General features: G+C 51.3%; 1 protein-coding gene across 2 annotated transcripts in view; it reads right to left on the bottom strand.

Moving 5' to 3' along the window:
• Nucleotides 1-12,344, bottom strand: part of CSRP1 (cysteine and glycine rich protein 1) — a 32,640-nt gene extending 20,296 nt beyond the window's left edge. The window contains exon 1 of one of the 2 annotated variants that reach the window (XM_038380185.2): nt 11,824-12,344. The gene's annotated coding sequence lies outside the window, so the exon portion shown is untranslated. Of the gene's footprint in view, nt 1-789; nt 800-11,823 lie in introns of those variants that run through there. The other variant, XM_043500337.1, reaches the window with a different exon arrangement.
• Nucleotides 12,345-12,713: the final 369 nt, after the last annotated feature.

The following is a 12,713-nucleotide window of genomic DNA, read 5'->3' as shown; positions in this document are numbered from 1 at the left end:
ACTCATGGTGATCGGGGGAAGTCCTGGACGACTGGAAAAAGGCTAATGTAGTGCCCATCTTTTAAAAAGGGAAGAAGGAGGATCTGGGAAACTACAGGCCAGTCAGCCTCACCTCAGTCCCTGGAAAAATCATGGAGCAGGTCCTCAAACAATCAATTTTGAAGCACTTAGAGAAGAGAAAAGTGATCAGGAACAGTCAGCATGGATTCACCAAGGGCAAGTCATGCCTAACTAATCTAATTGCCTTTATGATGAGATAACTGGCTCTGTGGATGAGGGGAAAGCAGTGGACGTGTTATTCCTTGACATTAGCAAAGTTTTTGACACTGTCTCCCACAGTATTCTTGCCAGCAAGTTAAAGACGTATGGGGTGCATGAATGGACTATAACAAGGGTCGGCAACCTTTCAGAAGGGGTGTGCCGAGTCTTCATTTATTCACTTTAAGGTTTCGCGTGCCAGGGATACATTTTAACGTTTTTTAGAAGGTCTCTCTGTACAAGTCTATATATTATATCACTAAACTATTGTTGTATGTAAAGTAAACAAGGTTTTAAAAATGTTTAAGCTTCATTTAAAATTAAATTAAAATGGTGATCTTACGCTGCCGACCCACTCAACCCGCTGCCGGCCACCTAGGCTGGCAGCAGGCTGAGCGGGGCCAGCGGCTGGGACCCCAGAGCAGCAGTGGGCTGAGCAGCTCAGGCCACTGTCGCTCAGCCCACTACCGGTCTGGGGTTCTGTCCGCTGGCTCCTGCCAGCAAGGGTCCCGGCTGCTGGCCCTGCTCAGCCTGCTGCTGGTCTGGGATCCCGGCCCTGCCCACAGAGTGGGTACCTACCTTCTCCCTGGTTCTACCCATTCTCTTCCCCTCTCTCTGCACTGAGCTGAGGGTGGGAGTGCACTGAGGCCAGGGGTGAAGGGTGCTTGGGTCATGGGGGGAGCAGGGGTCAGGGTAGAGGGCTGGGAGTATGTGAGGAGGATGTAGGAGTCAGGGCAGAGGGTGCTGGAGTCAGGGCTGGGGTGCAGGGGTCAGGGCAGAGGGCTGGGGGTGTGGGCTGGGGTCGTGGGGGTGCTCCCAGCTCCCTGCCCAGAGCAGCTCATGGCAGGGGGCTGGAGGGGATATGCCCTGATTCCACCCCCCTTCCCCAAGGCTCCATCCCCACCTCTTCTCTGCCTCCTCCCAAGAGCAGGGAGAGTGCTCTGCTCTGCTTCTCCCCCTCCCTTGCAAGGGCCATCAGCTGATCTGCGGCAGGGAGGGAGAGGAGGAGGGGCAGGAACCCAGCATGCCGGGGGAAGAGGCGGGGGAAGGGGGAGCGTGCTTGCCCTGCAGCAGTAGCCAGCAGGATCAAGCTTCTTCACCCTCCCCCGCACGGGAGGGAGGGGCGGAGAAGAGCAGGCCAGGGCGGGCAGAATTTGTAATGGCTCGCTGCTGCCTGCCGGGGTCCCAGCCTGGGTTTGTCAGCGGGCGCTGAGCAGGGCCGGCAGCTGGCACCCGGCAGGCAGCAGCATGCCATTAAAAAAAAAAAAATCAAATCAGCTGGCATGCCATCTTTGGCACGCGTGCCATAGGTTGCTGACCCCTGGACTATAAGGTGGACAGAAAGCTGGCTAGATCATCGGGCTCAGCAGGTAGTGAACAATGGCTCCATGTCTAGTTGGCAGCCGGTATCAAGCAGAATGCCCCAGAGGTCGGTCCTGGGGCTGGTTTTGTTCAATATCTTCATTAATGATCTGGAGGATGGTGTGGATTGCACCCTCAGCAAGTCTGCAGATGACGCTAAACTGGGAGGAGAGATAGATACGCTGGAGGGAAGGGATAGGATACCGAGGGACTTAGACATTGGAGGATTGGGCCAAAAGAAATCTGATGAGGTTCAACAAGGACAAGTGCAGAGTCCTGCACATAGGACGGAAGAATCCCATGCACCGCTAGAGATTAGGGACCGAGTGGCTAGGCAGCAATTCTGCAGAAAAGGACCTGGGGGTTACAGTGGACGAGAAGCTGATACGAGTCAACAGTGTACCCTTGTTGCCAAGAAGGCCAATGGCATTTTGGGCTGTATAAGTAGGGGCATTGCCAGCAGATTGAGGGACGTGATCATTCCCCTCTATTTGGCATTGGTGAGGCCTCATCTGGAGTACTCTGACCAGTTTTGGGCCCCACACTACAAGAAGGATATGGAAAAAATTGGAAAGCATCCAGCAGAGGGAAACAAAAATGATTAGCAAAAAGAAAAGGAGGACTTGTGGCACCTTACAGACTAACAAATTTGAGCATAAGCTTTCATGAGCTACAGCTCATTCATGAAAGCTTTTGCTCAAATAAATTTGTTAGTCTCTAAGGTGCCACAAGTCCTCCTTTTCTTTTTGCAGATACAGACTAACACGGCTGCTACTCTGAAAAATGATCAGGGGGCTGGAACACGACTTAGGAGGAGAGGCTGAGGGAACTGGGATTGTTTAGTCTTCTGAAGAGAAAAGAGTGAGGGGGGATTTGATAGCAGCCTTCAACTACCTGAAAGGGGGTTCTAAAGAGGATGGATCTTGTCTGTTCTCAGTGGTACCAGATGACAGAACAAGGAGTAATGGTTTCAAGTTGCAGCGGGGGAGGTTTAGGTTAGGTATTTTTTGCTAGGAGGGTGGTGAAGCACTGCAATGCATTACCTAGGGAGGTGGTGGAATCTCCTTCCTTCTAGGTTTTTTAAGGTCAGGCTTGACAAAGCCCTGGCTGGGATGATTTAGTTGGGGATTGGTCCTGCTTTGAGCTGAGGGTTGGACTGAAGTCTCTTCCAACCCTGATATTCTACGATTCCCACAAGGGGGAAATGCATTCCTTCTGAACACTATTTATACTGCATCTGAAAAGAAAACTGGGGAATATTCTGCCCAGGTCTTTGCATTTGTTCAGAGAGTGAAAATATAACTTTGGAGGGGAACTTCAGGTGCATGCATCCCAGACTTTGACACGTGGGTGTGCAGTGCAGCATCTGAACCTAGGTGAGCAATTGACACCTAGCAATCCTACAACACATGGTGGCTGTTAAAAGCTGCCAGCCAGAAGCTTCATGGTTAGTTAACTGAAAAAGAGGAGAATAGATGCACCTGTTTTCCACTTGGTGGAGTTCTCAGGAAGCTCTGGTCCTCCACTGATGGCAGTTAGTGTAGCTCCGCATCCACATTTGCATCCAGCTACTCCTGCAAGTCTGATGAAATCTGCACAGGGCACCAGGGGTCTGATCAAAGCCCAGCATGAATTTTACACAAGAAGGGACCCTACAGAGAGGAACTAAACTTTCAGTGGTTTTTGTTGGAATTGGCAGATTTCAGGCTGCTGACATTGTCACAGGCTCAGTGGATGAAGTCTGGCTTCCAAGTTAACAGAAATTTGAAACCACAGAAGGCCAACATTGAAAAACAATTCAGAGTCACGATGGAAGCTTTCCAATATTTAACCAAAGGCAAAGGTCAGAGACTGAGCCTAGGACAGGAAGAGGCTGAAATGTGAAGAGCGCTCACTTAATGAGCAGTTATTCAATGGTTTTATTTTCTCCTTATTGTTCGTGTGGCCCATGCTTTAGGCACTGCACACTAGCAAAATGCTGCTCTGAAGGCAGAATTATTGATTTCCTCATGGCCTTTCCTCCTATGGGGCTCACCACAATAGTATCTGACAGGTTTCAGAGTAGCAGCCGTGTTAGTCTGAATCCGCAAAAAGAAAAAAGGAGGACTTGTGGCACCTTACAGACTAACAAATTTATTTGAGCATAAGCTTTCGTAAGCTACAGCTCACTTCATCGGATGCATTCAGATGAAGTGAGCTGTAGCTCACGAAAGCTTATGCTCAAATTTGTTAGTCTGTAAGGTGCCACAAGTCCTCCTTTTCTTTTTGATAGTATCTGAGTGACTCACAAACTTATTTATTTTCATAGCATCCCTGTGAGATGAGGGAGCATTATCCTCGCTTTACAGATGGAAAACAGAGGCACAGACAGATTAAGGTCAAAAGTATCCACTAAATCTGGATGCCCAATCAAAGATGCCTCAGACCTGATTTTTCAGAGTGCTTAGCATCATACAGCACTGATATGTTCAAAACCCAGCTCCCAGTGATTCGACCAAAGCTGTGAGTGCTCAGCACTTCTGCAAATCAGACCCCAGGATATCAAGCCAGGCACCCAGAACATGAGGGCTGCACTTGTTAGTGATCACCTGTGAAAAGTTGAATTCAAGTGACTAGCGTAAGGCCAACAGACCCCAGTCGTTGGTGGGTAAGATCAAACTTGGGACCTCTGGAGCTAAATGCATGAGCCTCTACTGCATGAGCTAAAAGCCACAGGGCTCTTAGCTAAGGCTGTAGCAGACTCATTAATCTCTAAGTGGCCTTGGTGCCACTGGAGGGTGGCAGGAGATGTGCGGGTTATACTAGCATCACACAGAAACTTTGTGGCGACAAATACATGGATAGAATCTAGTTTTCCAGTGCAGCATTCTACTGCCTTAACCATCAAACCCTCCTTTCTCTTGCTGCAGTTCCCTGCCTCGTTCACACTATGCCTTTCAACTGCTGCAACAAACAAGTCGGGGTCCTACAGGCAACTGCCTCCTTCACTACACAAACCCGATTCACCCGCAGAGCGGCTCCAGCCTGTACACTGAACAAAGAACGGGTCCTTGAGAGAAAAAAAAATCAAAAGTATCTGATCATATCATTAAAGACGGTATCATAACTAAGGCTACGTTTTAGTCACAGGTATTTTTAGTAAGAGTCATGAACAAAAATTCATAGCCCGTGACCTGCCCATGACTTCTACTATATACCCCTGACTAAATCTTTGGGGGGGGAGCAACCCAGGGGCACCATGGGTGCTGGGGGCAAGAAATTGCGGTGCACGGCCCAGGACCGCTGGTGCTGGGGGGGCCCGGGTGGTGGCCAGGCAACTCTGCACACCATTGCCTCCACCCAGAGCGCCAGCATCTCAGCTCCCATTGGCTGGAAACTGTGGCCAGTGGGAGCTGCGGGGGCAGTGCCTGGCCATGTGCACAGCTGCCTGGCCGTACCTTTGCCTAGGAGCTGAGTGAGGGCGATGTCCCCGCTTCTGGGGAGCCCCACCCATGGTAAGCGCTGCCCGGAGCCTGGCTCACCCTCTCCCAGGCCCCAATCCCCTGTGCCCTCCCACACCCAAACTCTTCTGCCGCTGCGGGGAGCGTGTGGGAAGGGCGGAGTGGCCCAAGACTTCCCAAGCAGTGGCCGGTGCAACTGGTGCAGGAGGGCCAGGTGCACTGGCCACTGCAGAGGTCACGGAAATCCATGACAAACTCATACCTTTAATCCTAATGTATGCACAGATTAAGGCTGCACAGGGCATTTCCTAATTTTTCAGTGCCTGGCTGTGCAGCCTTAATCATGCTCTTTCCATGCAGTGTGTGTTAGTTTAACTGAACTGGTGGGATGCGGCGTAGATGCTCTTACGCTGATTACAGCTTCGCTTAGATCAACTTACCTTGTGGCCATAAATTCACAGGCCCAATCAGTTTTAAACAAATCAAATTGATACAAATCTCCTGCATGAACAGTTTAAAATTGGGTTTTAAGCCAATTTCAATGAAGTGTATTTAGACAAGCCCCAGGTGTGGATACTGGAGTGGTAGGAGGCCCAACTTATTAGTAGACAGGGTATTATTGTTATTATTGCTTATTGTATTTTGCACCCAGAACAGCAGACTTTTCACGGAATACTTCAGATCAGTATGCTCATTCCACTCAGGCCTGCTCTATACACAGTATAACGTCATCCGTTGGGGGTGATTTATTGTTTTTTAAACCAAAAATGGTTCAACACCTCGTGTGGCTACAGTCATACTGGTATAAATGCGTGTCTACAAGTATAGCTTGTTTCCCTTCTCACTTGGGAGTAAGCCATACCTGTATAAGGCACTTTTGCATTGGTTTAACTGCATTCACCCAACAGGGTTGTACTGCTTCACTTATCCCAGTATAGTTGAACCAATCTGAAAATACCAGTTTTACAAGCTCTCCCTGGAGTTTCACTTGTAAAAGTTTCATGGGTTTTTCCACCTTTCAGACACAAACCACGGCAGGTCTGATCAGGCTGCAGGGGAATCCCACCGCAGGGGTGAGAAAATCTGAGCATTACTTTTCCGAAGAGATACATGTCATCCTGACCTGTTACCCCGATACACTCACTGCCCTTCTCCCTCAGGGGACCAACAGCTGCTTGACCTCGCTCAATGCCTCTGCGTGATTTTGAAACAAATCTACAGTGGCCAGGATCAGGGAGGGTGACACAGGGCCAGATTTTCAACAGAGTTCAGCGTGCTGGGTGCTGACTGTTTTGGACCCCCTGGCCCCAATCAGGGGCTCTGAGCACTTGGAAGTCTGGCCCCACATGGCTTGGGCCAGATCCTTAGAATGTGCATGAGATCTGTGTAGCTCCATCCCATTTCTCCTCCCTCAGGCTACACATAGCCGCAGACAAGAATCCAGCCTCATTAGCACCTCTGGAGATCACCACAGTGTCACTTCCAAAAGTAGCTCCCGGTGCGCCTCTCTGCCATTCCAGCGTAAGAACGTTCACGGATGTTCTGTCCATCCTCTACACTCCATAATGGGTGAGCATGATTTTTACAGCAATTGCCTTGGATTTAGAGATGAGGGGACAGCTATACAATGCTATGTGGGGGAAAAAAGGGTTAGATACCAATTAATTCTGGCCATACTAAAAGGTTATTTAGCAGAGGAGGAGGGCAGATTTAATGCACTTGGATTGCAGTAGAGCATTTAACAGTGTGGCATGAAATCCCACCTGTAAAGTTAATTCACACTTATTTGTCCAGGAGAACTCTCATGTGACCTGGAAACTAGTGTCAGAGTCTGGAACTGAGGGAGAGGGATCTAGAAAGGGACCACAGGGACTGGGGTCTGATTTAAAGTCTTCCTGATTACTGGAAGTAATCAGGACGCCAACGAGATTTGCAGAGGATAAGTAATTGGCAGGAGCTGTAACTTCAAGGGGCCTGGAGAGGTTAGATGTCCAGGCAGCAAAGAAAAGGACAATCACTTTGCAAAGATATATCCAATTCACTGAGGAAAGCCACAGGGACAGATTTTTGAGGCCTTACCACCTACCATTGGGACCAGATTTCAGGGGTTCTTTGCAGCCAGAGTTCTGAGTGCTTTTGGCAGTTTAGCCGGGAGGGCCCAGCTCTCTCCTACTTTATGTCACTTCCATCTGTGCAGTTAGAGTGTGAAGTGGGTGTAGCACACTGTCACTCTGATTTTGTAGCAATTTACATCAGCAGTTACCAGTGTAAGTGACTGCACAAGGAACAGGTCAGCTGGGAATTAGCCCTCATGTAGTAAGTGGAAAGAAGACATTTGCTAAAGCAGAGGTTCCAAAAGAGACCTAGGGGCCAACCCTCACTCACATGGGTGCAAATCAGAAGTAACCCCATTAAGTAGTGGAGATACATGCACGGCAGACCAGTGTGAGAGAAAAGAGAATCAGGTCTCAAGCTTCGCAGCACGTTGACCAGTGCAATCTGGGACCAAATCAGTGTAGCCGAAGAGAGCAGCACTCACTGTGCGAGGCCTTTCCGTGGGTTTTGGCTTGGAGCATGGAGTCAGTACAGGATGAGTTAGGGTCCATGAAAGTGAGAGACTAGCAGCAGCCCACGGCTAGCACAGGATCCGCACACAGAGCTTGCCAGTGCACACCTGAGCTTCCAAGCAGACAGCTTCCCCGAACCCAGATAGACTCAGTCATGCCATTTTCATGAGTGGCTTTGAGACAGGCAGAAAATTTCCACTAGAGACTGGGCCGAGCCTTCTGCTGCTACCAGTGCGGGACAAGCCCATGTCCCTGAGCCTGCTCCACAACAGAAGAGAAAGAGCTGGCCACGTAAACACCAGACCACTGTGCACTAGACAGGTTACCATACATGGCCATTCATTAGTGCCAAAGGGCAGTGAAATTCCTGAGGAATGAGGTATTGCAGCCACAGAGATCGCATGGATCCCCAGGCATTTCACAAGAGGGCTGGCTGCAAGTTTTCCACCCAGTTTGGAAAAACTGGGTTTTCTACTAATTTAACGGTTTGATAGGAAGTGTGTGCTCTTCAGGGAAAATCCAGGCTGGGGAATGGGGGGGCAGAATCAAAAAGAAAGTTATTTGCTTTTTCAGCAAAAAGTCAGGTTTTCCTGCAGGGTATTTTCCCCTAATCCCTCATTTTCTGACCAGCCCTATTTAATGCAAGTCATTTAGCAATACCAGGTACCTGTTGAGAACAGAGTCAGATCCTAGGCTCTATGCGCTGCTTTGCCCTCCCCAGGAGGCAGAATCCTGAAGCAGACCTCACCAGTTCTAAGGCAGTATTCGATACAGATGATCCGAAATGCACTGGGGTTCTGGCTGGGAAAGGCACAAAACCCCACTGAATAACTCCCATCCTCCCAAGTAGGGAGACAAGCCACACATCCAGTTCATACCAAGCCTCTGTAACAGCCTGCCCAGAGGGAGGAGTATCTTGGCACTACCCTTGCCAAGCTCTGAGCAACTGCAGGCTATTCTTTGGGGGGGGGGGGGGGGGGAAAGGTGAATCCCACAAGCCAGACCTTCCTCTCTCCCATTCCTGGTGGCTACGAAACCAAGACACCCTCTCCCCGAAGCTCTGCATGGGGGGGGGAAGAGGTGTCCCTGTGTCAATTAGCAACCTCAACACCTTCCCTCTCCCTGGTATCCCAGTGCTTGATTTCTCATCAAGGTGTTGGTTCACTGGTCCTTGACCCTCATGTTTTGAGCTGACCTCCAGCAAATAGATTTACACCAGCTAGTAAGTGTCTGGTATACCTTGCCCAGCAGGGACATCCCTAGGGGGGTGAGGGGCCCGGAGTGGAAGTGACAGATTCATCTCTTCCAGGACCGACCGTGCCGGCCAATTGCATCAGCTGGCGGGGCCCCCCAAAGTGTGGGGCCTGGAGCGGTTGCTCTGATTTGCCCTACCCAAGGGATGGCTCTATTGCCCAGCTCTGGTTAACACCCCCTCCTACAATCTAGGCTCTTAATTTATGCAAACACCTATCTGGATTTCTTGCTTTAACAGAGGTCTGAAGATAATTTATTTGAGCCACATCCTCAGCTGGTATACATCGGTGCAACTCTAGTTGTTTCAGGGAAGCGACCAGTACACTGATTTACACCAACTGAGGAGGTAGTCCTTGAAGTTTTTACCTGTACCCAGACCAAAAAGGGAAGTTAGAGCAGGGCAATTAGGAGACAGGACTCCTGGGTTCCACGCCCAGCCCTGCCACTGATCTTAGGCAAGTCCCCTCTGCTCAGAGCTTCAGTTCTCCTTCCCCACAACAATCTGCAAAACGGAAACACAAATTCTTACCTACTTCCGCGTGGGTTATAACTAGTGATAGCAAAATGCTTTGAGAGCCCCAAATGAAGGGCACTAGTGAAGTTCCCTTTGCCGCTTCAGGGAAACTCACAATTTTGAATTCCAGGAGCTATAGGTTGGGTTTCCCCATTAGATATAATCACACACACAGCCTCCCTTCCGGGGGACAGAGCATACATGCATTTCTGCCTCCCTTGTGGCAGGAAATTCACCGAGCAGGATGATATCAGCCTACTTTTCTTGTTCAAATGTTCATAGATTCCTAGGCCAGAAGGGACCATTGTGATCATCTCATCTGACCTCCTGGGTAACACAGCCCAGAGAACGGCCCCACAATAATTCCTAGAGCTGTTCTTTTAGAAAAACATCCAGCCTTGATTAAAAAATTGTCAGTGACGGAGAATCCATCACGACCCTGGGTAACATGTTCCAAGAATTAACAACTCTCACTGTTAAAAACTTATACCTTGTGTCCAGTCTCATTTTCCCCCCAGCCTCACACATTTCCCCCAAAATATTTCAGAAAACATGGCTGTAGGATTCCTCACAATTGCAGAGATCAGAACTTGGGCCCACGCCTTTATCCACCAGGATGGGTGCCGCTCATGCTCAAAGAAGCAAAGGGTCTAAGCACTGGCAAGAGGTGGTGTGAAGACCAAGCTCATTTCCAGACTTTGGTCACAGGTGAAACAAGTTGGGGAGGTCTCAGTAAACATTCACTGTGGACTCTGCATCAAAACCCCATCACATGATTTGGCCCAGGTCTGGAAGAACAGGCGATTTGGGGGAAGGGAGTGGGGGTCAGCATTGTGGGGCACAGACAGGGCTGCAGGAAGATGTAGGACTACTGCCATTGCAGGTCAAGCTTGAGAGCCACTGGCAGAGCTAACCGGAAATAGCAGGAGGTGCTAGAACTCAGGACTGAGGAGCATTCACAGAGCTATACATGTGCAGATGAAGCCTGCACCAGACCAGACCCCACCACGCGCAGCTCCAGCCAGCAGCATGAACCCTTCATTTCTACGTTCACCCAGAAGTATAGAATGAGGACTACTCCATCCTCACCCAAGGGTCTCTCAGTGTCACAGCACTACCACTTTGTTCAGAGGGTTCCTGCCATGCCCCAGGTGCAACGGAGGCAGCCTGGAAGCTCAGAGAGGTAGATTGCATTAGTCAAACCTAAATGCAGCCCAGGACATTGCCTGGCACTTGCTGTGGCATGGGCAAGCCCCCTCAGGCTATGGAAATCTGTGCACAAGACTAACATGCTGCCCCAGCAGGGGTGGGGGAGTCTTTGCACACACCAGCTGGTGGGGCGGGTGATGGGATTCCATTGTAACAAGCTGATGTTACAGCTGAAACAGGGCTGAGATGCATGCAACTTTACACTACATGATTGAACAACTCCTTTTAACAGTGGCAAGATCCTACCTGCCTGCCTGCCAGAGCCAGGAACAGGGAGATCTGGGGAGGACGTTGGAGATGTACAACTTCACAGCCCTGAAATACGATTGACTAGCAGAGCTTGTGAGGCAGCTCTGTCTATGTAGCCGTGACTGGGCTGATATTTGGTAGCACAGGTTACAATCCAAAGGGACTCTCAAAAACCTGGACCTGAAACAAAGCCCCTGGACCAGTCAGCCTTGGGATTTGCAACCCGAACCCAGAGGAAACTCTCAGCTGGTCCCGGGTTCTGAACCTCTATTCCGAACAACCCAGCTTTGGGGCGTGGGAGATGTCTACAACCCCAGCCTGCGTTGGGCAGCTCATTCCAGTGCTGGTCCGGCAGCAGCAGACTCCCCTAGAGATTTTGGGGAGGGGGGGCAGAAGGGAGCAACCCGGAAATCTTGCTCTGAATTCGGCACCTCCAAGTCAGCTTGATTTGCAGTCACTCCGAATTCAGTGCGCACGTAATCGAGGCATGGGTGCGGCTGGCTCTGTAGCTGGGAGCAGTGCAAAGTTGCCCTGCTCTGGAGAACAGCCCCGTTTGATGACTGGGGTCCAAGAGAGCTAACCCAGACCCGGTGCCCCTTAGCACATCCCCGGGCACCAGCCTCCCCCCGGGCAGCACAAAATCCGCGTAATAACAGAACCAGGGCTCTCCTCGCCGCCATCTGCCCTCCTCCCCCAACTGCCCAGAGCAAAAGGAAACTGGCCAGATCCTTTCCGACTCAAGCACTTGGCCTTCATACTAATGGTCGGGAGCGCGGCTCCTTTGACGCAGGCTGTGGGGAAAGCCCCGGAGCAGAGCTGGGCTGGGGCTGGCCGGGCAGGGAGCTGCTGTCCCGATGCACGGCGTGGGGCTGGGGGCTCTGCAAGCGACGGAGCCCATGGAGGATCCGGCCGGCATGGGGCAGAGTCCAGGCCCCCTCGGCCGTGGGGGCAGCTGCCCCAAGGCACGTACCTGCGGCTGGGCTGGGCTGGGCTCTCCTTCGCTCGGCGCTGCGCTCCCCGGCTGGGCTCCGCTGGGGGCTGGTTTTTGTTCTCCTCGGAGAAGGCGTGTCCCGGGGCACCTCCCGCTGCAGGCCCGGCTCTTTGCACTCCACCCCGAGGGGCTGATGGCACCGTCACGGCTCCGGAGGAAGGAGGCAGCGCTGCCCACCCAAGCTCCCAGCGAGGGGCAGGCGCCCGGCTCAGGCTGGGAAAGGCGCGGGCCAGGGTGCGGGGAAAGGGGCGAGCAGCCTGGCCATGGCACACTGGTGCCCAGCTCCCCTGCACCCCGGAGCGCCCAGCCGGTTAGCGCTAACAGCGGCAGGTGCCTTGCCAGGGCAGGGACTTTGCAAAATGTGGTCAGTAATGCCCCACAAACCTGACCCACACCCACACCCCCCCCCCCCGCCGCCGCCGCTGCTATTCCAGCATGGGGCTTCCTTCCCAGCTCTGCTGAAAGCCTTCATCCTGCCCCATTCTGGGGCTCCCCTCTCAGCTCTGCTGAGACCCCTCAAATCCAACCTGCAGCCCCCCTTGCCATTCCAACTCTGCAAATGTGCCTCATTTTTAACCATAGCACCCCTGCTGCTAGTCTTGGGCCTCTGCATATCCGTGTATTCACAAAAAACCACTAGGAGCTCAACTGAGACCAACAAACTCATTTCATTGGTAACCTGCAACAGATTTGGGCTAGTGTGTTGCTATACTCAGTAGGCATGGGCAAGCTAGTTTGCATAAATGATGAACATAGCCAGCTATCCAGCTCAGATTGAACGATTTTGTAGGTTCATAAATAATATGTTCCCTTAACTGCCCTCCTAAACTAGCCCCATGACCCAACAGCCACTGTGCCTTACCTGCAGT

Source organism: Dermochelys coriacea, chromosome 21 (assembly GCF_009764565.3).
Source record: "Dermochelys coriacea isolate rDerCor1 chromosome 21, rDerCor1.pri.v4, whole genome shotgun sequence".
Classification (NCBI taxonomy): Eukaryota; Metazoa; Chordata; order Testudines; family Dermochelyidae; genus Dermochelys; species Dermochelys coriacea.
The sequence above is the reverse complement of the archived record's forward strand: the minus strand, read 5'-3'. Positions and strand labels throughout refer to the sequence as shown.